This window comes from Lissotriton helveticus, chromosome 6 (assembly GCF_964261635.1).
Source record: "Lissotriton helveticus chromosome 6, aLisHel1.1, whole genome shotgun sequence".
In the NCBI taxonomy this organism is placed as follows: Eukaryota; Metazoa; Chordata; class Amphibia; order Caudata; family Salamandridae; genus Lissotriton; species Lissotriton helveticus.
The window spans coordinates 1,169,077,092-1,169,104,928 of record NC_136067.1 but is presented as its reverse complement, the minus strand read 5'-3'; positions in this window follow the sequence as shown (position 1 = coordinate 1,169,104,928).

The following is a 27,837-nucleotide window of genomic DNA, read 5'->3' as shown; positions in this document are numbered from 1 at the left end:
GTACCATTTTTACACAGACCCTGCCCTATGTTATCTGGGTTTGTAAACACTCCTCCAGTGCTGACCCCGCCCCTGTGTAGAAAAGATTGTTCTATAGGCTTGTTCATCATGGTGGATGGGGAGTAGTACGTCGAGAGTTTCTCCTGGCGTTCACGCCTACTCACACATTTTGCGCCGTTTCTGTTGTTCTAGACGTTGTTGTTATGTCCCTTAATGGCTGCGCAGATCTCTCTTCAGCATGTTTCTGAGACGCTTCTAGAATATAAAAAGAAAAATATATATATTAGAGAAAACCTAAAACATCATGTACAATCACCACCATCCTAATTTCTACACAGCCACCTTTTTTATATAGGCATTGCTACAAGCCGCTGGACCCTTCTGCTTGAGAGTCTGTAACACCTCTACTACTTATCACACCCTTTTGTAAAAAACACACCTGATAGAGGTCTTTTTGCAGATCCTTTCTTTGACGCAGGTCCCTCTTTAGAAGTACTTTTCTCAGCTCCTTTCTTTGACGCAGGTCCCTCTTTACACGTTAAAGCTTTCCTCTTCAAAGGTATTTCTTTTAAACGTTGAGCCGCCTCCTGTACCTCGGCGACATCCGTGCATAACACCGGGGGCCCTGTAAAGAAAAAATAATACCCCTCTTAGCCATCTTTCTGAGGAGCCCCACCTATAGATCCTTGTCAAGGGGACTACACTATCTTCCCTCATCTTAGACAGTTTAAATAACAACGGCCTTTTTATTTACATGTAAGAACTGTAGTGTTTTGCACATTGTTCAGAGATCCTTGAGCATCGAGGTACACCGCGAGATCTTCAAGAACTTGTTGTAGGTCGGGGTCATAAGCTGTAAAATCATACATACATGAGAACCCCATTAGAAAAAAACAGAACTGCTGAGACAATGGTGTACAAAACTACGTAGAACTACATAACTCTAAATATATATACCTGTTTGAGGGTCTGTCAATTCTTTGGCGTTGCTAGTTATTTCTGGGGTATCCAGCGCCAGTTTTAAAAACACCTTTCTCAAACAAAGCATTACAGTTTCAAACAATTCAGGTATACATTTAAAGGCTGTTAGACGGGGCTGCAACAACCCACATTTAAAAAAAAAAAAAGCGTTGCATGTGTTGCGCTAAAACATATGTTCAAAGGGGGTGCCTGTGCAGCGCAGTAGCATGTACTTTAATAGCTATGTCAATGGCGCTAGCCTTAGCAGACATTTTAAAAAGCAATAGAAACACCCTGATCCATATCCTGTGATTCTGGGTAAATCACTTAATGTACCACCGCCATCCTGGCCTGTAACCACTGCACATATGTGTTTGGTACTCTTTTGTAACAGGTACATGTCACTTTTCTCTTGTAACATAATGTCTGTTACCTCTTACATTTTGAGTGCTTTAGATACCTGCAGAAGTGCCACCAATGCCTACAGAACAAGTGTTCTTGTGTTTGAGTGTCTACCCTTTATTGCATTATTATACCTCTAATTGTACTTTGTTTTCTCTTGTACCTGGCACACATGACACTTTTCCCTCCTGTAATGCCCAGTTTGTGACCTCATGTATTTTGTTTGCTCACAATTGTCACTTTTGCCTCATGTAACTTAACGTTTGCTTTTGTAATTTGTGCACTTGTAATTTTCTCCTAATGTATCATTACTGTTCCTCTTGTGAAGCGCGCGCGGCGCACACACACACACACACACACACACACACACACAATACTGCTGTGCAAGGTCCGCCCCTGGTGGCATCACTGAAGGTGCGGGCCTTGCACAGCAGTCCTGGTGAAGAAGCTCCCAGTCGCCATGCCGCCGCTGCCCGAGGGATCCACGTGGCTCCTGGGAAATGCCACAGGACCCTGCAGCTGAGAATCCCGACCCGTAGCCCTCACCCCCGAGCAACACCAGCCGCAAGCGGGCTCGGGGATTATTTTTTTTTAAAAACATGGCAAAACTCGGCACTCGGGCCACAGCGCCCCATGGACCGCCGGAGCCCTCCCCACAACACCCCCGAGCAGCGCCCGATGCAAGCGGGCTCGGGGGGTTATTTTAAAAAAAAACTCACCACTCGGGCCATAGCGCCCCTTGCACCCTTGAAGCCCGCCCCACAACACCCCCGAGCAAGCGCCCGATGCAAGCCCGCTCGGGGGTTATTTAAAAATAAAAATTAAACGCTGCAAAACTCGGCACTCGGGCCACAGCGCCCCCAAGGACCACGGAGCCCGCCCCACCCCGAGCAGCGCCAGCCACAAGCGGGCTTGGGGTTATTGTTTACAAAAAAAAACACGGCAAAACTCGCCACTTGGACCCCCGGAGCCCTCACCCCCCCGAGCAGCGCCAGCCACAAGCAGGCTCAGGGGTTATTTTTTACAAAAACACGGCACTTGGGCCCCAGAGCTCAAAAACCCATGGAGACCCCCCACAACACCCCCGAGCAGCGCCCGATGCAAGCTTGCTGGGGGGGGCTTATTTTAACAAAACGGAACCCTCAGCCCCCAGCGCACACCGGACCATGGAGCCATCCCCACAACACCCCCGAGCAGCGCCCGATGCAAGCGGGCTCGGGGGGGGGGGTATTTTAACAAAATTGAGCCCTCAGCTCCCAGCGCACTCCGGACCATGGAGCCATCCCCTGAACCCCCAAGCAGCTCCAGCCGCAAGTGGGCTCGGGGGCTTATTTTTTTTAAACCGGGACACTCATGGCCCAAGCGACCAGCAACCCTGAAACCACCGGCACACACCATCCTGGCCCAGCATACTGAAGGAACCCCTCCTGCAGGATCTCCTCCATGGATACATACCACTGCTTCTGACCCTCAAATAACAACGGCTTGGTGAGTACAGCAATGCATTATTTATTTTGAATTTGTAACAGTGTATATTATTCAAAGGACCTCTGGTAACCTTGCATAACAACCGCCTCATGGCCTCTAACATTATTGATCTTAATTGTACACCAGCCTGGTAAAATGCTTCTATAAAAATGCATAATCTTAAGACTACACCCCTGCGGCACACCTAAAACTATCCTTTTTACTTTATATACATTTACATTACAATTTACGTCTTTTAAAAACTTCATTGCCAACATTATTCACATTAAACATATCACAGCGCCTTAAAGATTAATTAGAACAGTTTACAAACCAGCATACATAGAACTATTTAGCATTTTTTTTTAAACTACAGCTTTGTTAAACCTGACTGTACACCCCTAATACTTTAAATAACCCATAAACATACAACAGTGCGCCACCCCTTATTTACCCCCATGACATTGTAGTAGGCAGCATCAATCTTGGATAAGTGGTTCCTGGGGTGGCTCTGTGCAGCAAAACAATCCACGCAAGTCGCTCTTGCCTTAAGTTCCAAAGGTTGGCTCTGTGCAGCAAAACAATCCACGCAAGTCGCTCTTGCCTTAAGTTCCTGGGGTAGTTCTCTGCAGCAAAATAATCCAGGCAAGTCACTCCCCAAAGGTTTTTGAATGGGTGTTTGGTCAGGAATCCTTAAGGTACAGCAAAACAATCCAGGCAAGTTGCTCCCTAGGTTTTTTTTAATGGGTGTTTGGGCAGTGATCCTTAAGGGGCCTTTTTGTACTTGTCCCTACATGCTAATTAGAAGACCCCCCACCCTTTATGGCTTGAGGTGGGTTTAGAACAATGTCATGGTGGCCTTTGGGTGGGAACCTTTTCTATCCTTGTACAGTATAAGCAGTACAACACTTTATTACTTTGACATCTGTTACTCAAACTCAAGGCCTGTCCCGGGAAGAGTGGGGTTAGACACCGGTGCTTGGGTGGCAATCGCAAAACTCTCTACACCTTCATGACACTTTTATAATGGGCCTCAGGTGTTAAAGCTGTTTCCCCTTATTCTGGGAACAGGCTCTATCTCCAATCCTAAACCCCATCACCTGTCATTTTTAAGGCCAGAGTTTTTCCTGCCAGACCTGTCATTTTTGGGACCATCCTGTCACTTTTCCTGCCAGACGTGTCACTTTTGAGACCAGCCTGTCAATTTTCCTGCCAGGCATGTCACTTTTGGGACCAGCCTGTCACTTTTCCTGCTAGGCATTTCACTTTTGGGACCAGGGGCTTTGGGGTGTGTGTGGGAATTACATCCTACCAGCTGTCACCCTGTTTCAGGTCCTCATGGGAAGATTTGGCTCTACATGACACCTCTTTTTTCACATCTCAAAGCTCATGGGTGGCTGTGGTTTTTTATTTTATAACGGGTTTGTATTAACCTATTTTGAGAATTGCCAAAGGAAGGTTTGTGAGGGCACTTTACCACTTTGACACCTGCATGCCAGAGCCTTCCTGTGAACCTGGCCCTATTTGTGCTTTTAAAGCATGCTAAGGGCTTCCACCTCTATATTTTACGATCAACTGCTTCTAAAGAAAGACCCTTTTTTCAAAAGTAAAAACACCTCCCAGGCCCTGGGCTGGGGACTCAGGACTGCTCCGCAGCTGTTCAACCAACAGCTGTCTGCACCCCCCCCCCCCAATTTTAAACATGCCCAGACATATCCCTCCTACAGGCACACACTTTTCTACCCACTTTTTAAACATATACATACACCCCTGCCCCTGTTTTGGAGCCAGACCTGTCACTTTTGGGACTTGCCCTACATGTCACCCTTTTTAAGACCAGAGTGATTACTGCCAGCAGTTTGAGGCCAGCCCTTTCATTTTTGAGGCCAGGCCTGTCACTTTTGGGACCAGCAGTTTGAGGCCAGACCTGTCATTTTTGGGACCAGACCTGTCATTTTTGGGGCCCGCAGTTTGCAGCCAGACCTGTCACATTTGAGGCCAGAGCTATTTGATGGATGGGTGGTATCCCTACCTACTACTGGCGTGGTTAATGTTAATCAATAGGGGCGGGTCTGGTAATGCTCAGGCCAAGTTGAGAAAAAAATGGTGAATTCTGCATTTGAAACTAAAACAACAATTAGAGCACACTTATGAACTCTAATATTACCCCCTGGCCTCTTGAAACTCATACATTCCCTGATCCCTAAAATTAGCCCCCTGGCACCCCATAACCCATACCTGCCCTGACCCCTAAAATTGTCCCCCTGGCACCCCAAAAACCATACCCGCCCTAAACCCTAAAATGTCCCCCCGTGCAACCCAAAACCCATACCCACCCTGAAGCCTAAAATTACCCCTGGCACCCCAAAACCCATATCCACCCTGAACTCTAACATTTCCCCTGGCACCCCAAAACCCATATCCGCCCTGAACCCTAAAATTACCCCTGGCACCCCAAAATTCATACCCACCTTGAACCCTAAAATTATCACTGCCACCCCAAAACCCATACCCACCCTGGACCCTAAAATTACCCCACTGGCATCCCAAAAGCTGAATGCTACAGGGCAGATTTACAAGCCAACTGGCATGGGTGAAAATTCAGGACAGTGAGTGTAAAAATTCAGGACAAAGGGTAAGGTTTACAGACACATCAGAGAAGGTTGCACAATAGTATATAAGTACATAAATAGACAACCACTAAAGTACAAGTGAAAACAATTTTATATTAGGTTGAGACAATTGTGCACTACATGGTTTGTCAGTATACGCACAGCTTTAAGCAAATGTGCAGCTCTTTTTGTGGTAACAAAACCGCCTCCACCTTTCCAGCTCCCAGAGAAAACACCCGATGGCCGGTCTGGCCAGTCTGGCCTTGATACCACCCTCCAATGGCGTCACTCATCTTCACATAGACCCTCTCTCATGTGTATTTAATATTATAAAGAGACAATCACTCATATAAATGGGAAAGTCAATGTACAGGAACTGTGTGATTAGATCGCCACTTTCTTTCATGCTAAGATAGTGGACATCCACACAGCCTTAGAAGACCTCAATTTAGATTTAGAGGTTTCATCTTCTTCTTCGGTGGTACCCCCACTGGAAGATTCGGGGACTGGATCTTGTAGCAATTTTTCAAACTTCCCCTCCCTCACATTGGACCAACTGGGCATCCTTCTGGATAAGCTTAAATCTGGGTCCCCTTTGGACCCCTGTCCCCCGAAGATTCTTAAAGAGTGTAGGGAGGTAGTGTTGCCTTCACTCTTGGAAGTAATGAATCTGGCAATCTCCGAAGGGGCCTTCCCTACTTTGTGGAAAATGGCGATTGTCAAGCCCCTCCTAAAGAAAGCCACCTTAGATCCTGGAATTTTGAAAAACTTTCGCCCCATATCCCTGCTTCCTGTCCCCGCCAAAATGCTCGAGGCTCATCTCGACCATCATCTGAGTGCCTTCCTGGATAACTCTTGCCTGCTGGAATCTTCTCAGCATGGCTTCCGGAGGGCACACAGCACTGAGTCCGCCCTTACAGTGGTTATCAATAACATCCGGGCTAAGGTCGACAGTGGTCAGACTACCCTTCTGATCCTGCTCGACCTGACAGCTGCATTTGATACCCTGTCCCCCTCCATTATGGCTACTCACCTTAGTGAGATGGGAGTGGACGGATCAGCACTGAGCCTCCTGACATCCTTTCTCAACCAGTGAACTCAAAGGGTTAAACTGGGTAACTTCCTCCCGCCCGTTAAGCCTGTGCAGTGTGGGGTCCCTCAGGGCTCATCTTTGAGCCCCACACTTTTTAATATCTACGTGGCCACACTTGCCAGGCTTGTAAGATCGTTCGGGCTGGAAGTTCTATCATATGCTGATGACACCCAGATTATGGTCTCCCTTTCTCAATCGGTGAATGCCACGGCCCTTAACTTTAGGAACTGCATGGAAGCAGTTGCGGGCTGGATGATTAAGAACTTCTTGAAATTAAATGGGGAAAAAAACGAAGTTCTTATCTTTGGTGGCAAACAGGAGATCTAGTCAATGGACTGGTGGCCTTCTGCTCTTGGTGCCTGCCCCTTGCCCTCCCAATCTGCCCGCAACTTGGGTGTTATTCTGGACACCACGTTATCTTTTGACAAACAAGTTAGCAGGACTGTCTCAACCTGCTGTGGTGTTTTAAGAATCTTGAAAAAGATTACACACTACTTTACCCCTGAAGCACGAAAACAGGTTACGGTTGCTCTCATTTCCTCTAGGCTGGATTATTGCAACGCACTGTATCTCGGCATAAATAAAAGATTGGTTCAACGCCTACAAGTAGTGCAGAATGCGGCTGCCAGGTTCGTTGTCGATGCCCCTAGACACGCATCAGGTTCCCTTATTAGGAAAGATCTGCACTGGTTACCTATTCATGCCAGGATAAATTTCAAGGTCCTATGCATCACCTATAGTGCTCTGCATGGGTCTGGAGCTGAAGATATCAGGTCCCTTGTGTCCTTTTATGCTCCGGGTAGGGCCCTACGCTCCGCCAATAAGAACCTTCTGTCCGTCCCTCGAGTTCATAAGGCCAGATGGGGAGGGAGGGCCTTTTTCGCCCTTGCTCCCAGACTGTGGAACACTCTTCCTGCCGAGCTCAAAGGGCAAACTTCGCTTGCATCTTTCCGCAAAGCATTAAAGACCTGGCTCTTCTTAGCAGCCTATCTGTAGTTGGCGCATCTTTACACCCAAAACAGCTGTACCATCTTGTATGCGCCTTGATGCCCTTGGGCTAAGTTGCGCTCTACAAATCCCTCCTCACTCACTCACTCACTTGCTTACGATAATGGGGCTTACAATGTGTAATCATACTTTCATCCATCATTCAGTCTTTCACCATTCATTGTGTCCTTCCATCTGTGTGCCCAACAATGTCTATATTCATCCATTTACAAACCTATCCATCACGTTTCCTTCCATCCATCATTTCACTTATCTATCCCTCAATCCACCCTTTTACTTATCCATCATCATCCATCTACCCTTTCACCCTATCCATCCATACACTCATTCATCCACTCTTCCACCCATCCATCCATTAACTCATCCATCCAGCCATTCACCCATTCAGTCATCCATTTACCCATCCCCCTTCCTCTTTCAATTCCCCTTTCACTTAGCCATCCATCCTTCCATCCACCCACACATCCATCTACTCATCCACTCATGAATCCATCCATTGAACCTATCATTCATCCATCCTTTCACTCATCCATTCACCCTTTCACTCCTTCACTCATTGATCCATCCTTTTGTCCATCTACCCGCCCTTTCACTCACTCATCCAGCCTTACATCCACCCTTTCGCTAATCCGTCCATCCATTCACCCTTTCACTTATCAATTCATCAATCCACTCTTTCACTTATCAATTCACCAATCCATCAATCATCTCACTCATCCATCCACCCATTCACTCGCCCGTCATCCACCCTTTCAATCATCCATCCATCATTTCACTCATCTATCCAGCCATCCCTTCACTTACTTACTCACCGACCTTTTCACATTAATTATGAGACCTATCAAGAACTCCACCCTTGCTGTAGTTCCTAAAACAAGGGGTGGGGAGGAGCAGGGTTCACTATGCTCCTGCACATAGGCAATCTAAAAAAGTGGAAGGCATGAGTCATGCATGATGCACAGTGCCTTGACGTGGGGCGACTGTGACATGGTGTTGTTTCCAGAGCTTTAAGTGGGATGAAAAAACTAGGGGGGGGGTCTCTCCAAAAGGGTGTTTGATGTAATAAAAAGCGTGGTTTAAACACATAAGCTAAAACTCTGTGCTTAATATAATGTGCCGCCCGACTGGTATTTTTGTTGCTTCTGTCATTGCATCCAGATATATAATACAACAAGTAACGTTACACTAGGAACAAGTAACGTTACACCTACAACAAGCCAGAACTATTGGCTTTGTCTATGGTTGTTAGTTGCATAACATTTTTAAAAAAGCAGCAACCATGGCTGCTATACTGTAACTGTAATCCTTTCCTTTCAACTTCTTTCACCACCTTCCTTTGGCTAACTGGATTCTCACCTAGCAGCAACATGGGTGTTTTTGCACTTCCGTGTGACAGAATGCCCTGCCCTGGACCGAGTCTGGAGAAGGCCACCACATGCTGTGCCAGCCCATGACCCATTGTCATTCTGTATGTGGCAATCATGATAATGGGCGGGGTGGGGCTGCTCTTGTGCACCGGGAAGTGCGAGGTGGCCCCATCAGGGAGCTGAGGCATTTTGCAGGGGAACAGCTCTGTTCCCTGCAATTCCTAAAATTAAGGTGGACAGTTGGATGAGGTCATGCCTGAAGATGAGCCCCTGTGTCAGGCCTCCCTCTGGGATGAATTCGAGCACATGGGCGTGCGCAGGGGGGGCAAGAAGAGATGCCCCTGGGGGGCAAGCGCCCCTCCTTGCCCCCACCTGTGGACGTCCATGGTTACTTACCTTGCTGCCGGACTGCTGCCTCGCGTTGTACTCTTCTGTTCCTGCTTTAAGCAGGAAGCACAAACATGCTCCCCTAGCCAATCACAATGCTACAATGCAGCATTGTGATTGGTCAGAGCTGTGGTTCAGGGCTCAGCCAGGCAGTGGTAGTCTGTGTATGTTCCCCACCAGCTGTGTATTACAGCATGCAATGCAAAGTGTGCATGACTGTTTGGCCGGTCCAAGATGGCCGGCCACACAGTCATGCGCGCTTAAGTGCCCACCACTCCTACCATCGCTGGCTATGACACAGCTAAGCCCCGCCCAGTCCCGTTTATCCACTGCTCAAAATGCATGCAGCGACGCTCCTCCGCCTTAGCGTAGGAGCTGCAGCACCTTTTGAAGTTCTTCAATTCAGTCACTGAAGCATGATTTTCCCCTTGACAGCCTCAGGATAAACTGCCTACACTTCAAATTATAAAATTCGAACAGAACCTTGGAAACACGGTTCTGTTTATACAAATATGGCAATAGCCTCAGGGGCTACAATGACAATAGTCCGACGGGCCGCCTCCTTGGGCCCAAAATAGTCAGAGGGATGGTGTCCCTGAGAGGCTGGAGCAGGCAAAAGGAAACTCACAGGGGGCTGAGATTGTGAAAAAAACATGATTATCAAGGGATTGATTGGTCCCTGGGATGAAGGAGCTAGCTGGGGGAAACAGAACCTTCTTTGAATAATAATAGGCAGAAGCAGCAAAATAGAAATGACACTTGGCGGATGCATGGGTCCATAGAGAATAACCCCAAAAGAGCAAAGAAGATCACTGTATGGATGCCGGATATGGGAGAAGAAGGTGGTAAATGTGCTAAGAATCGGCCATCAAAGCCACATTTGTTGCTGGAAAGTTACCAAGCGGGTGAGGAGCGATGTGCGTGGACTATCAAAAAGGGCATGGAGATCAGTCTTGCGGGCCTAATGACACAGATAAGGACAGACTGACGATCTGGAGCAATGAAATGTAGTGAGGCAAAGAGACTAAACAAGCATTGAAAATGCAATAGGTCTCGCAATAGAAGAGTTTGACGTTTTTCGTTTTGCAAATGGATGAGTGGCGTTGCGTGGATGAGTGGCGTTGCGTGGATGAGTGGCGTTGCGTGGATGAGTGGCGTTGCGTGGATGAGTGGCGTTGCGTGGATGAGTGGGGTTGCGTGGATGAGTGGGGTTGCGTGGATGAGTGGGGTTGCGTGGATGCGTTGCGTGTGTGAGTGGCGTTGCGTGTGTGAGTGGCGTTGCGTGTGTGAGTGGCGTTGCGTGTGTGAGTGGCGTTGCGTGTGTGAGTGGTGTTGCGTGTGTGAGTGGTGTTGCGTGGGGGGATGGATGGATGGATAGAGTGGGGGATGGATGGATGGAGTGGGGGGATGGATGGATGGAGTGGGATGGATGGATGGAGTGGGATGGATGGATGGAGTGGGGGGATGGATGGATGGAGTGGGGGATGGATGGATGGATGGATGGATGGATGGATGGATGGATGGATGGATGGATGGATGGATGGATGGAGTGGGGGATGGATGGATGGAGTGGGGGATGGATGGATGGAGTGGGATGGATGGATGGATGGATGGATGGATGGTTGGAGTGGGATGGATGGATGGATGGAGTGGGATGGATGGATGGATGAAGTGGGATGGATGGATGGATGGAGTGGGGAATGGATGGATGGATGGAGTGGGGGGATGTATGGATGGAGTGGGGGATGGATGGAGTGGGGGATTGATGGATGGAGTGGGATGGATGGATGGATGGATGGATGGAGTGGGATGGAGTGGGATGGATGGATGGATGGAGTGGGATGGATGGATGGATGGATGGATGGATGGATGGATGGATGGAGTGGGATGGATGGATGGATGGAGTGGGGGGATGGATGGAGTGGGGGGATGGATGGATGGAGTGGGGGGGATGATGGAGTGGGGGAGGGATGGATGGAGTGGAAACCGGCCGGCAAGGGCTGTGATTTATAATGTGTTATGTTTAGGAGTAAACGGGCGTACGACATAGCAGGTATGTCCATCTTTAATGAATATGTAGGGCACAAATGACGTGATAAACAGAAGAGGCGCAGATTGATGGTTGAAGAGCCCAGATAGTAGTAAAAACAATAACAAAAGATGCAGCAAAGGCTTCAAAGTTAAGAAAAGATGCAGGCACTGCTTTGGTATTGTGAGGAGGAGGACATGTAACCGGAAATACAATGTTTATAATGTAAAAGTTTAAATCAACAGGAAACATGAGAAATTACCTGGCTGCAGTGGAAATTAAAGAGAAACATGCAGACAAAGGTTTTATGCCGGAGGACACAAATGAACCAGGACGGGAAAGCAAATATTTATGATGTAAAACTATATTAACAGCAAACCTGCGAAACCATGTGGGGAAGGAGGATATTTAATAAACAGAGAGGTAGGTGAAAACATAAAAGAAACAGGCAGGCAAATCTTTCTGATTCTATAGAGGTTAAAACGCACGGGGAAGCTTTAATTTGTAATTTAAAACGTTAATGTAGCAGGAGTTTAGAAGTGTAGATAGTTTAAAAGATTAAATAAACAGGAGTAAGCAGGCAATGAAACATAACAAGTGAGACGGAAAGCCAGAGGCCAGCATCAAACGGACAATACAGAGGGTCTGTTGCTTGTGTGCTCAGCCGTGACCTGCGCCAAGGAGCTGAGAGCGTTGGGAGAAGGGGGTGTAGTGCACGCGCTGGGAAGAGCAGCAGCAGGGAGGGGGTGGCAAATGGTTCTTTGCTTTGGGCGCTCTGTAGTGGGGAAGGGGGATGGGGCACGTATAGGAGGTGGCAGGAAAAACAGGGACAGGGTAGAAGAAACAGTAAGGGGATGGGATAAGTTAAACAAGTGAAAAATGAGTGAGCCCCTTCATGGTTGTGTGTGACAGACACCTCCTTTATGCTGCAGTAATATCGGGGAATTCAGAAGTAACAAGGAGTGGGGGAAAGGAGCGGTGGGAGCGAGAGGAGACGAGATGCCAGCAGAGCCGAGGATGGGAACCCAGAGGCGGCCCTAAGGCTGGCAGCAGAGAGGGGAAGTCGGAGAGGCTGTGTGCGGGGAGAGAGGAACAGATGGCTGTGAAGCAGGGGGTGTGAAGGATGGGGGTGGGTGGGGAGCGTAGGGACGGCTCAGATGCCTGAGGCAGAGCGCACGCTTTAATTTGTAATTTAAAACGTTAATGTAGCAGGAGTTTAGAAGTGTAGATAGTTTAAAAGATTAAATAAACAGGAGTAAGCAGTGAGACGGAAAGCCAGAGGCCAGCATCAAACGGACAATACAGAGGGTCTGTTGCTTGTGTGCTCAGCCGTGACCTGCGCCAAGGAGCTGAGAGCGTTGGGAGAAGGGGGTGTAGTGCACGCGCTGGGAAGAGCAGCAGCAGGGAGGGGGTGGCAAATGGTTCTTTGCTTTGGGCGCTCTGTAGTGGGGAAGGGGGATGGGGCACGTATAGGAGGTGGCAGGAAAAACAGGGACAGGGTAGAAGAAACAGTAAGGGGATGGGATAAGTTAAACAAGAGGCTGGGAAACAAAGAACGTGTAGCTGGAGGGGGCGGGATGGATTACAGAGAAGGAAGACGGGTGGGAGAAATGTTCGAAAAACAAGTAAACGAGTAAAACAAGAGCACTTACAGGGGGCGGAGCAGGGAGAGCGGCCTTTGAAGTGCACTTTACACGGCCGGCCGGCAGTGAAACTGAAAGCATGGCCGGCCGCCGTGAAAGCCTTTGATGACGCAGCAGGGGGAACAGACGGCGAGAGGGTGTGAAAGCAGCAGGGGCAGGCAGGCGGCTGGGGGCATGTGCACACGCTTTTAAGCGCATGCGCATTAAGCTTCAATTTCACGGGCACTGCAAGGAATCGCCACGATTCCTTGCAAGTTGGTTAAAGACTGTTTAAGCCCCAATAGTCTCGCAAGCTCGATGCGCATGCGCATCGACAGGCAAGATCTAAAAACATGACCGTCCAACATGCAGGGTTTGCACTTTGCACGACACAAAAAAAACAATGCCAGACATTAATTTTACATGAGCTCTGGTGTAAGCCAGATCAGCAGTCTTCAATCTGTGGGGTGTGACCCCCAGGTGAGCCCTGGAGTCCTGGGAAGGGGTTCACACATTTTCAGGCCTAACTTGTGCCTGGAATACAATACATGTGCTATTCCTTTTGGACAAAGGCAGGGGCCCGGACCCTTCATTCTGATTGTTAAAATTCTCCAGCTGAAGTTAATTGAGTCTCATGTGCTGTAAAATGAAGAGGAAGAGTTTTACAATATGGAGAACGGTTAGATTTACGCTTTATCTCCCTTCTCCTGCACACAGAATACCGGCAACTTTTCGGGTGGTGCATACATATTCTTTATATTTTTTCCCGATACAGCAGGGATGACGTTCTTGAAGCCATCCAGAGTGAGTGATTACATTTAGGCCCTTGGATATTGATAATTTACAATGGAAAGTTTATTGTGAAAAACAATTATAAGAAGCTTTTGTTCCCCCCTTTCCCCGTTTTGTGTATATTCATTTAGACTCACGAAGGAAGTTCAATTTAAAAGGCTACGTTTTAATTTATGTGGATAGCCTGCATACCATAAGATACATTGTGGAAATTGCTCACAAAGAAATAGGTATGTTAAATCCTTGTTGGCAAGTTCAGTTACCAGTTGATGTACTTTTTATTCGTTGGGCTCTTTTTTCTTTTTTCTTTATGTGCACTGGGAGCACTATTTCATTCACTTTCATTCAGTATCACGGTGATATGTATGATAACTTCACTTTTGGACACCTTGATGAGTTCTGTTTGCCGTCACTTCAGGTCATGTTGTTTTTTTGATTTAATGGGGGGGAAATTTTCGTTATTAGATAACCATGGATATATTTTGTGTATATAGGTCCGACATTAGTAGTGTATTATGTAAATGACACGTGGATATGTTGGTTGTAAATAGTGCTTTTTGATATTTGAGGTACTTCATATTTTTATGTCTATATGGAAGCCCTAGTCCTGATGAGGCCCGCAAGTTGTTGGGCTGAAACGCGTCGACATTTTGGATATGGACACCTAATGAATTAAAATTCATTCACAATAACAATCAGCAGTGGATAGATAATAAGGATCAAATCAAGGATCTGTTGAATACTGCGGTGATAAGGTGTACCTGATTAATTAGGAATGCTCTTTTGATAATAGAGGATAGAGCATCCAGTCAAACAGTAGGGGCTACAAGAAATAATGAATGATTGTATAACCTATTATTTCCAGTGTTTCGTAAATATTTGTATATGTTGAGTGTATCTGTTCTTAAATATTGATGTATATATGTGTATACTGTAGAAAAGAAGTGAAGTAAAATATGAATATATGAAACATTTGCAAACAAAATAAAGTATAGAAAATGGAGACGTATCCGGTGAATACAATTAGTTATTGAGGTAATGGTTGGTAACTGACACATCAAAAACGGAAGGATTTATTCCAGAATAAGAAATGGGTCCAGATAGGTAATTTACAAACCTGTCTGAGTAATTTTCATTGAATTGGTCCCACAGCATCATAGTTTGGCTTTTGTAAAATGAAGAGGCCAGCAGACAGGTAAAACAATCCTTCAAACAACTCATCATGCCAGGGTGCCTGCTTGCCTGAATGACATGCAAATGTGTGCTAGGAGTTAATCTGAAAATGTAAAGGGTGCTTGGCAGTGGTTCTGGCTTTAATTGCTTGAATCACTATAAGCATTGAGATGGCACAGATGTTTTTTTTTTTTTGCATGGTGGTGCAAAGAGTTAACAACTGGGCTGGGAAGTGCATGCCTTTAACCATAAATGTACTGGCAGAGCGCTTAGTACTTCTGTGGAGGCGTTGTAGGGACAGTTATGCAAAAAAAAAAATGCATTACTTATGGTTTGATATTACTTAAATCTACATTTTGGAAGATTCATTTTATCCTAAAACTATTTGCAGTGTTTGTAGCAGTCTATATTTTATAATGTGTGTAATGCAAGTATAAACTAATGACTTACACATTCACTGTGCTCTCGGTCACAGGCTGTGACATCATAGCACTAAAAATACACAAGTCACTATTCTCCACTGATTCAACCAAATTTAATTCTGCGTCTATCTGGTTACACTCAGACCTCTGCAGGGCATTAACTAATAGAGGTGCATTTCCTATTGAGTAACAACTTTTTGAATTTGCTTTTCATTTAAGCTACTCATTATTTTATATGTAGCTACCTGATGGTGAAAGACCTAAAGAACAAACAAAATATTTTGGGGCTGATTCATGTGAGGCTTGCGATGCCGAAGCATCATTTTGTTTGAAGCTTTGGCGGCACAAGTGTCTCAATCATAACTATGAGGTGATGCAAAGTCACCCTGCGTGGCATTTCTTTGCCTCATAGATATGGAGTAAGACAAAGCAGCACACATCACTGCGTTGCCTTCCTCTATATCTAGTAGGCGTTCCATAGGCATTGCGGTGGGTGTTCCCACGCATCACCCATGGATTTTGACGCTGCCCCAGATTTGTAAAACCATATAAAACTGGTGTAAACCTGGTGCAGCGCCAACACCTCCCCACAGCAGGCGTAACAAAGAGAAATGTTTTAATTTCTCCTTGTTTTTTCCTCTTTCTATGCGTGCACACATACAAAGAGGAAAACAGCTCTCAGGATTCTTTTTGTGTAGGTAGGTGCCCCTTTCTGCACACAAACAATCCTGCCTATGTTGGCGCTAGGCAGCAATTTGTGCCCCAATGCAGTGGAAAAGGACAGGAATGCACCATATTTAATAAATAATGTGCATTCCTGCCCTTTTACATTGGAGTAGGGCAGTATAGCAAGAAGTCTTACGGCGCTGCCCAAAGCCAATGCCTCATAAAGTAGGCCCTTTGTTTTTAGCCACTCCTTTGACCATGCCCCCACCATCACTGACCTTTGGTTTGTTAAACACTGTTTAATTTATTTCCCCAATGTAAACATGATTTACTGTTGGTATTGGGGGTGTTTATGGTTGTCGATAGTTGGCAATGATGAGGAGGGCCAAGTTCTAGAATTTTTTGTCAGGAGAGGGTCCTTACGCCTAAAACATTTTGACAGAGGGGTCTTGGCATCAAAAGGTTTGAAGACCTCTGCGCTAGATGGATTGTTTTTAAGTACCTGTATCTGCTCCTCACGTTTAAAACACCAGGTGGTGCTAAAGTACTACATTTGAAAAGAAAAGTAACTTGCACACTTCATGCATCCACAGAAAATATAATCTTTTATCAATTGTAAAAAAAAATGCTCAACTTCTTACTTTTATTTCAGGGTCTGTATAACGCCTGCTGAACCTGACATTATTTCAGTAACTGCCTTCTTTACAGTTTGCTGGAAACACCATAAACATAGAAAATTAACTTTCAATGTTCAGCTTGACCGAATGAAAAACGGGCACCTTCTAAAACCGTGCACACAAACCTGTACTGGAAACCTGCTCATACATGGCAGTTAGAAATCACTATGCAGTCGCCAAGGTGGGACACAGAAGGTGCTGTACACCACATAGTGTAAACAAAGGGCTTGACAGGCAGAGAAGCAGGTGCTGGCCATGTGAATGGTTGGACTTTGGGAGTGGGCAGTGTTGGATTGGGATCACAATTCAGCCTAAGCACTGCCCAAAAAAGTGGCCCACATTTGTGAGGCGTGCCCTTTCATGAAACACCATTTGGTTACTCTCAGAAATCTCATCTGTAGAGAAATGTTTGGCAAATTAAGCATTTTAAAGCTTATAGAGCAAGTAACTTTGGTAAAGACTAGGAGCACTGCACTTCTGAAAACTGAATTGCAGTCCTAATGCCCTCCACAATGTAGTTATATATGCTTTCCCAACCAGCTGTGTCCTTGACACTGATCATCACATAAATCAGAAATCTAGTACAAAGTCAAGGGAAACAGGTCACACCGGAATTTCTGAGAATAGAACCGGTAATAGCAAAAGTAAGAGGGTGAGCAGCTCTGAACACTGCCTTAGAGAATAGAACCTCTAATGGCAAACAGTTAAGAAATACATTTTGCATATCAACCATAAAAATCATTTTTCAAAACAATGGAAATAAATCACATCTAGCTCCATCACTAATTTTGCACTTTTCCCTGAATGTAATTACCTTTTGCTGCCTTGTCCTACCTCCCCTCTTTCTTTGTGTGCACTATTCTGGTAAGACAGTGATCCCCAGTTCTGCTCGGTTGTACCAGCTGCAGGGCTGGTAGAAAAGAGGAGGTGAACAAAGAGATAAAGAAACAGTATAAGGAGAGAGGTGAAGTAGAACTAGAAATTAGGTAGGTGTGATGGGGAGAGATATAAGGGAAAGAAGGAAAGATCGGGTAGCCAGAAGAAAAGGTACATAGCTGTTGAAAGAGGAAGAGGTAGGTACATAATGAGTGAAAGAGACATAGGTAATATTTTATGGTCATAACAAAACACATGCAAACCCTGAAAGTGAACCTTCTTCACTTTTCCAAAGAGAACATGTATCAAGTGCCATACAGAATTCAGAAGATGCAATAAACACCCACTGTTCTCAGAATCATGGTACAAGTGACCTGCAGACAACTAGTGATATTGGTTTAAAGATTCCATCTGTGTGACAATCCCTCACAATTCTTCACATGCAAATCTGAAACACATTCTGTGGGCCACATGCATGATAACAAAACCCAACTAACCAGAAAATGCGGTCCTTTGAGGACTACTTCTTCTATTTCCTTCTAGCCATGGTGCTTGCTTCACGGGCCGCCGAGCCCATAACTTTAATATGCACAGCCGTCGCTCGTGATGTTTTAGCACAACGCCCGCTTTTATGATAATTTCTTCCTTACTATGGCACCCACTTTACAGGCTGCCATGCAAGTAATTTTATGTGCACTGGCTCCCCACTTTATATTTTAGCGGGGCTCCCACTTTCAATTAATACACAGGGTCATGCTTTATGCTTATATCTGAAACAACGGTTCCTGTGGAATAGTACAATCATGCATTAATACTACAGTGCACAATCGCAATGAAAGGGTTGGAAGGATGTCAGTAAAAAGGAACCACATACACCAATGGTAGCGTTTCAACACATATATATATTTTTAGTATTACTCAAATGATACAATCAAGTAAGAAAATAAAGTGCGAAGTGTCCCAAGTGAAACAAGAACCTAAAGTATTCGTGACACAATGTGACAATATTTACAATATTTCAAAATTTCTTTACACAAAAAGCGACCATTTTTAAATGTTTGGATAATGTACAGCGACCGTTACACATGGGGGAGGAAAGCAGGCGCATGGGAACACAGGCTTGCCACCTGCAGAGTATAAGAAGAGCACTGTTTAAACGTGTCGGTTTTCAGGGGCACTTCTAAAAAGCCACAAAACAGACTTAAGTGGGTGCCATGCTGAAGCATAAGTCGAAAAACAAAAACAAGGGGACCCTACTCACTAAGAAACCAGGGTGATTAATAAATATCTGAAACAACGGTTCATGTGGAATAGTACAATCATGTATTAATATTACAGTGCGCAATCGCAATGAAAGGATTGGAAGGATGTCAGAAAGAAGGAACCACATACACCATCGGTAGCATTTCAAAACACATAAATATATATTTTAGTATTACTCAAATGATAAAATCAGGTAAGAAAATATAGTGCGAAGTGTCCCTAGTGAAACAAGAACCCAAAGTATTTGTGACACAATGTGACAATATTTACAAGGTTTCAAAATTTCTTTACACATTTTTAAGTGTTTGGATAACTTACAGCAACTGTATACAATAATAAGTGCTGAATTTAGTGGTTCACTTTTCTCTTTATTGTCAATGACGTTTAGAACCTGTGTGCAGTGCAGGGTCTCATCAGGACCTATGGATGTAGGGACATCTGGGAAAGAGAAGGATGAAAATCAGCATATGGCCCATTTACTGGCACAAATGCGACAGACTGGAACTCATGGGCAAGAAGGATGTTCAAAGTGAACCTGGATTGTTGATTGTGCAGCTAAGTGAGGACCGAGTGCCAACAGTGTGTGATAGTTAAGGAAGGAGGATACTCACAGAGGAACCCAGCTGGGTTCTAGTAATGTGAGGGGTAGAAGGAGAAAAAGGAAAATTAATGGATGTATTCTACAAAAGGGCAAGCAAATAACAATTAGCAATTTGATAATGAAGACGTAGCGCATATTAAAGAACTTACCCCAAGTGATGATGTGGGCTGGCAATCGATGACTAGCAAAGCGCTGATGCAGGTTTTGTACCTAGGCATGTGTGGCCCGGTGTGGAGTTTGGAACTCTGGGAAAAATGGAAAGTGTCAGGACCCACATGGCAGGGGATCAAGGATGTGACACAATTCAATGTACAACAATAAGTATTATCTCTTATTTGTGGACGCATCAGGGAAAGCACTCACAGGAGTTAATTTAAAAGAGGTCCTACCTAATTGTGGCATATAATCCACATACGAGATATTCATGCGAGTGGATCGTCGTCAGTCTGTCCGCTTCCGTCTTGTATAATTTCAAGAATCCTGCATGGTGAGGATTCGGAGATTAGCTTGGGGCTGTGATGGCGGTGTAAATTGAAATTGGAGTTCTCACATCCAGGGCACAAGTCCTAAAAAAAGAAGTGGGGGACGCTGTCACCAGAAGTGACGTCACGACAGGAAGTGACGTCACGAAAGGTGGCTTGCACCATCGGGTTGGGGAAATAAGGGGCAAGATATGGCTGAAGAGAGAGCAATGGACATGGACAGATTTAAAAGGAGAACATTCTCATGAAGCTGTCTAGCTGTGGGATTATCCACAGAGGAAGGGCTTCAGGTTTTCATCCAGATGTTTGTCTCGCAGCCACAATTCTAGACTGTATGAAACTCCTGGCTCAGGCCCTAGCTAAGCTGGTTAGCTTGTCCCTGGAGGAAGTGGGCTTGTTCCAATAAACGTGCACGGCCACTTGGTCAACCTGTATCTATTTTATTAAAGCTCCTCGTCACAGAGAGGCCAAAGAGTGAAGTCCAGCTGTTTGGCAGGGGGGACGGCGTCCACCCGGTAAAATAAGTGGGGGGATGCCGTCCACCCGCGTGGTACCCCGACTCAAGCCCTGCTCACAGCCTGCATTACAAAGTCCTTAGTTAAATAGAGTAGGAGTTCCAAGGGGCACGTGACTGTGCTATGTGCTGAAAGCAAGACCGCAACCGTCTGCTTGCTGTAGGTCTAGTGACAGTGAGCATGCACTCGCGCGATCTTAAAAGCAAATTATCCCGCAGAATCCGGAAAAACCTGCAGGCATCATTAGTGATTGCCGTGACATGGAGTTATCCGGTTTTTGGTAGGGGAAAAAAGGAACAGTGAAGAAAGACCTTTAGGGGGATCAATAGTGAAAGAAAGAAATAATGAAGTTTTGAAAAGTGAAAATGGGAAGGTGAGCGATGGGTGTTGGCATCCCATAAATAATAAAAAGATTGCTGTGACAGGTTGCAATCACAGCATGGCAATAACAAGATGTTGTTTGGCCTGATGTCAAGCGTGGTGTAAATAGGGTCATATTGACCGCCTATACCATGTGGCATATAGATATAGTGTGCGCATACACCAGGGCCGGTCAATACTTATTTAAAGCAGGCAACAGGAGACATTTGTGGCTAAGGACTTTGAAGGATATGAAGGAATTTACATTCGTCAGCCAACATCTAGCCATGTTTAATAGACAATACAGACATTTCTATCACAAGTTAGCCCAAGTGATTTCTTGTTGTATATACAGTAAAACAAGGCTGGTGCTGGTGTGGCCCGTACATAATCACATACTTTGCGCACTGTTACTGGATATACATGAGAGAACAACATTTATTACTTAACAGATAGTGACATTGCTAGACATGCCTGTTACAGTGATCATGGATCTTATGTGCTGATACTTGTTTTGGGGCCATAGGAAATACCTGCGGTCACATAAAGTCAATTGTCTGCTGTCGGCTGTTCTAGTTGTTAATACATCCAATTGTAATGTATAATGCATCTGTAAACATAGGGCCTATTCGGATGACCCACAGGCCTCTTTCTCAGAATTGTTCATAGGTATACAGCATTGTTATGTCAGTGTGGCGACGAAACGGTGAACAACTTTTACAACGCAACTTTTACAACGTAGTGCCTTTACAACGCGGTATTTACAACGCAAACGATTACAACGCATTGCGCTGGGGGGCGCTCTAGGATAGGGAATAGATTTAATGTACTATCCAACACCTTCCCACTATCCACGGGGGACTGGAGTTGGAATAGTGTGACGGGGCGGCGGGTCACCCCAGTGAAGTACTGGATAAAGAACCCGTGTATAGAGACTGGTGGTCAGCTGTCCCTATCTTGCCCTTTTCTCTTCCCCCGCTGCAGCCGTCATACATACCGGCAGAGGAGTGGCCCGACCCGGACTCTGTCTACCCTTGGGGATGCGAGGTAGAACCTGAGCAGTGTACCTTTAAGACTGAATGCGTCGAAGACGAGACTCCGCCCATCGTGACGACAAAAGCAGGAAGAACCCGGAAGACATCGGAAGACCTTCCCCTGGAGGACGAGAGCGAGGAGGAGTGGAGACCGAGTACGGAGCAGAGCACGAACAGCCCAGCTGAAGTCGACAAGCCAGGAGGCCCACGGTTCCGCGAAGCGCCCCGCCACGCTCCCACGGGAGGGGCGTGGCTTACAAAGGTACGGGGCAAAGTTGCGGGGTGGGCGGGTTGGAGTGGTTAAATCCACTGTGTACATACCGCCTAGACGACCCCCTGTTCCCCTACCTCACGAGCACTACGTCACTACCGCCTTGTGGTTAATCACTGAGCACCAGGTTTACCTCACTCCCGGTCCCTAAGCAGAATGCACTGGACGCTCCCCTGATACCTTGTTTTCTGTTCCTTTCCTTTTGGTCGGTGCTACCACGGACTTCGCCTGGAGGTCGCTGTGACATCACCATTCTGGCTGCTACACCCCCGGGACAACGCCGCAACACCCTGGAACTACTGTGTTTCCCTAGAGGCGTCAGAACGGAGCCTGACGAGATAGCCCGCATAAGACTGTCCAACCGCAGAAAGAAAGCATACTTAAAAATAAAACCCTCTCTAAAAGCACTTTTCCAGTCTACTGACTCCGTTCCTTCCCCTGTCGTCCCAGACCCGGTAACAAATAGTAAATTAAACTATTCACTATCCAGCACCCCAAAGCGCTATGAGTTGTAAAGGCATGCGTTGTAAATACCGCGTTGTAAAGGCATGCGTGGTAAAAGCATGCGTTGTAATGTCATACAGCCGACGAAACCTCGCCACGCTTCAGCGGAGTTCAGTCCTTGGTTTATAGAATTAATTCTATCTATTCAGTGACACTCACGTCGTTGTACAATTTGTGTGATGTTTCTCCCTCTTTCACGGTCAATGGCAATGTCAATGACTTGCCATCTGATCTACTCAGCAGTGTGATTTTTATCATTGTAGTGACCAACCAGTGGAGCGTTGGCAACTGAGGGTGGTATGTGACTCTGATGTTGTCCAATGCGTGCTTTGACAGGTTGTTGTGTTTGTCCAATATATGGTAGCCCACACTGACACCATATACAGTATACCACGTTTCATGCATTGCAGTTTGAGAAGAACTCTAAAGCATGTTTCAGATCCGCATGTTCAAATATGTTAGTCTTGAATGTAAACGGGCAGGCAACACAGTTGCCACATTTGTGATGACCTTTAACTACGCGTTAACCCCATGTAGATTCTAGTGTGTTATTCTTACATTTTGAGATCTCAGTGGATGATCTGACTAGATTATCTTTTATGTTCTTCCCTTGTTTAAAAGCAAACATAGGGACATCAATTTCTGGATCAATGCTCTTAATTATGTTCCAGTTCTTAGCAATTAGATTGTGAATTGTGTTTGTGTGCACTCCAAAAGTGGTGTCACAGATGAGTCTGTCTAGAGGAGCGTTCTTTTTAGTAGTCAACAGTTCCTCCCTTGGACAGAACCAGGCACGTTTCATAGATTTCTTTACAATTCTTTTAGGATACCCCCTACCCACTAGTTTAGGTTTTAATGTTTCTGCCTCCAACATATAGTCTTCCTTTCGTGTACAATTCCTGTGCACGTGTAAATATTGACCGAAAGGCAAGCCATCTCTCAGTGCCCGAGTGTCATGGCTTCTGTATGATAGAAGTGTGTTCCTCTCAGTAGGCTTCCTATGAAGTGAGGTGTATAGTGCCCAGTCAGCATGTTGGATGTTGAGATCTAAGAAAGCTATGGTGGATTTGTGTAATGTGGCAGTGAAAGTTAAATGTGTCTGAATGTTGTTGAGATACATTACAAATCTGTTGAATTCAATTTCACTTCCAGACCAAATAAGAAAAATATCATCTATGTATCTATGCAAGCATTTAATGCTAGAGCGCTGTTGGTTAGTGATGTTTAGGGCATATTTCTGTTCTGCATAGTCCATATAAATATTTGCCAAATTTGGTGTGAAAACCGCACCCATACTGGCCCCATTCCTTAATATGCGCTACATCTTAATTATCAAATTGCTAATTGTTATTTGCTTGCCCTTTTGTAGAATACATTTGTTAATTTTCCTTTTTCTCCTTCTACCCCTCACATTACTAGAACGCAGCTGGGTTCCTCTGTGAGTATCCTCCTTCCTTAACTATCACACACTGTTGGCACTCGGTCGTCACTTAGCTGCGCAATGAACAATCCAGGTACATTTGAACATCCTTCTTGCCCATGAGTTCCAGTCTGTCGCATTTGTGCCAGTAAATGGGCCATATGCTGATTTCCATTTATCTCTTTCCCTGATGTCCCTACATCCATGGGTCCTGATGAGACCCTACACTGCACACAGGGTCGAAATGTCGTCGACAATAAAGAGAAAAGCGAACCACTAAATTCAGCACTTATTATTGTATACAGTTGCTGTAAATTATCCAAACACTTAAAAATGGTCACTTTTTGTGTAAAGAAATTTTGAAACCTTGTAAATATTGTCACATTGTGTCACAAATACTTTGGGTTCTTGTTTCACTAGGGACACTTCGCACTATATTTTCTTACCTGATTGTATCATTTGAGTAATATTAAAATATATATTTATATGTGTTGAAACGCTACCATTGGTGTATGTGGTTCCTTCTTTCTGACATCCTTCCAATCCTTTCATTGCGATTGCGCACTGTAGTAGTAATACATGATTGCACTATTCCACATGAACCGTTGTTTAAGATATTTATTAATCACCCTGGTTCCTTAGTGAGTAGGGTCCCCTCGTTTTTGTTTTTCGACTTATGCTTCAGCATGGCACCCACTTAAGTCTGTTTTGTGGCTTTTTAGAAGTGCCCCTGAAAACCGACGCGTTTAAACAGTGCTCTTCTTATACTCTGCAGGTGGCAAGCCTGCGTTCCCATGCGCCTGCTTTCCTCCCCCATGTGTAACGAGGGCTGCTCCTTCCCTGACTCCCTCTGTCTCTGATTGCAAAATCTCGGTTGAGGATCGAGTTGTTTGCCAGGAGGACCCACCCTCTGTGTGTCAGCAGTTGGAAAGAGGAGCTGAGAATTACTGTTGTGATCACCTGTTTTCCCGTTATCAAGCTTCTCTGCCCTCCTGCCAGTTGCCCAGTGTGATGGGGGTTCGGCTTGGATAACCTCTGCCAGGCCTCAACACCCATTTCCCTCTCAGTCTCTGATGCCAGCCTGGGGATGGGAGCCCCCTGAACACTCACTGTGCTGGGCAAACACTACAAGGGGCCTGAGGTTAGCTGCTGCATTGCTTCAGCATGTTCTTGACCCTGCCCTTCCCTGAGGCTCAGCAGCTGCCCATTTAAAGTCCATGGGGGTAAAGCCACAGTCAGGCGAGCCACATCGATGAAGGTAGTAAGTGACTGTAGGCAGGCAGTGATTACGCAGCTTCGCATCGTGCACATGTGGTGTGGCTGCTTTCACAGCATTGTGCCAGGTGCTGCGACAGGGTATTGTTTCACCTACTTCTGGACTGGACAGGCAGCAGCTTCTACCCGAGCCAGTCATCAGTGTTACAGAAGAACCGTGTTTTGCACCACAACTGCTGCACTGACATTTGACACACAAGCACCACTTAGGCAAATAACAAACTAGGCATTCATACACAAACCATACACATATTTGTCTAGACCTCTCTCTGCCCCCCTGTCCCCCATTCAGACTGCGACCATTAGTCTTTCCTGAACCTTAAAATGTCCCGTCCCGTCCCTCTTTTCTGGAGTCTTTCTCACCCCTCATACAGACTGAATATGTCTACCACCAAACCTCTCTCCCGACCACTCTCCTGGTCTTCCATCCTACAGACCTTCCTTCACCCAGACCCCAGCCATACCGCTCGCTCAACCTTCCTCCTTCTAGGAGACTATATCATATCCCAGTCTAAGGATACACTGTGCGTAGGATCGCAAAGCCCACCCTTGGATAAGTTCCTTGGATAAGTTCCTATCATCCTCAGCCCTTAGTTCTGCAGTTCGTAGGTAACTATCATTGACTTAGCAGTGTAGTGGTACCTGTTCTCGCGAGTTTCAAAGGCCCATTTTGCGTTATTTACAGCTGTCTTTTATTACCCAATAAAAGGTCGTGGGTGTCATGAAACATGCCAGGACATTTTTTAATTTCTGACGTTCTTGTTAAACCTAGTACGCAGGAAAAAAGTGCATTACCCTCTAAGCTCTTTTTGTACTGCATTTGAACATTTATATAGCGCTTAGTACACATGGAGGTGCTGAAGTGCTTGCCTACATAGGTAGCACTCTAAACTGTGTGGGAAGAAGGATTTTGTTTTTCTTTTGATCCTGTGTGGGAAGTGTTTCCTTGTCATGTGTGATGGTCACTGAGGTGCGGTTATCGTGTTATGGGATGAAGCACTTAGAAGTGTGATGGATGAAGAAGTGTGAGAAACATGTACACAGCTTATGGTTTTTAGTAAGCTGGCAGCTTTTAGCAGCTCCACAGGTCCCTTATGATAGATTGTATCTCCATGGTTCATACCAGTGTGAGGGGGTGTCTTGGAAGCTTCTTGTTTATTTTTTTAGTTTGTCATCTCCCCTCACACTCTACCTGTTGCTTCCTCTATCCTACTCCACCCACCCCCCTCTGCTGCACCCCTATGATCTTGTATTGATTTATTTAGGAGAGCATGGTTGCAATTACCAACAGATGCTCAACCTTATAAAAATTTATTTGCACTGCATGGAATTTCATTTCTTTTTAGTTACAGATTTATTCACTTTTTTATTCCACCCGTTCACCTCTTCCGCTTTCTCACTTCGGACAATTGCTCAGTTGGTTAAGCGTACTTTGCGGAGGTTGGAACCTGGAGTCTGCTCAAATTTTCATCCTTCCCATGTGGCTGAAATGGCAACGGTACAAAACACTACAGCTTTTCTAGTATATACCCCTTAATGGTATCCGTACAGACAGCACTGCAGCCCAGAATAGTGTTGTCATGGGGTGCACTTGGATGGGGTCCCTGCATTCCGCAACACTTGGAGGGTATTGTAGCTCCAAGAAGTACCCATTTGTAGATGCAGATTTTTCAGGACAGTAAGGCAATGTCTCCGGTCATGATGTGCACATCTTTAATGCCATTGGTACAGGTCTGGACGAGAAGACATAAGTGCTGTTCAGTACAACAGCAAAGATGTGCAACTAATGCACAAAGAAAGAAATATTACGAATCTACTAGTAACCTCTAATCCTAGGTTCCAGAGTTGCTTGGTACTTATACCAAAGCAATTCAACTTGCCATCAGGAGCAGTAAGCGCTATGTAAATGCAATTTACAATATGTCAATTAAGCATGCGTTTTGGTGGGATGAAAGGCAGCCCACGGCCTTATTTACTTTGTCACATTTGTACAACTGCTTTGCTGGTATTTGAAAGGCAACATGACTTGTAAGTTCGTTTGATGCCACATAGCAACAATACACATAAATACACTCCACATCTTACCACATAATTCTAATCAGCATAATTTCACTCAACGGCACACAGTTCCACGCAGCAATTCCACTCCACACATTACCATTGTACAAAAGTTAGCAAACACCACATAATTCAACTCAACAACACATTTACACACCACATACATTCAAACCAAACCACACAACACCACATCATGCTAAAAAATTCAGCAACACACCACATATTTAAACTGCACAGTATACCGTTACACATCACAAAGTAACATTACACATACTTACACTCCATAACACACAATACTACTCCACATAATTCCAGTACACTCAAAACCACATAATTACTATCCACATAATTCCACTGCACACCATGCCACAATTCTACGCCACACAACTTCATAACTAACAACTACAATCCAATCCACATAATTCCACTCCACACCACATACCTCCACTCCACAACACATGAGTAAAACACGTTGTCATTTACAACGCCAATAGTTCTAAC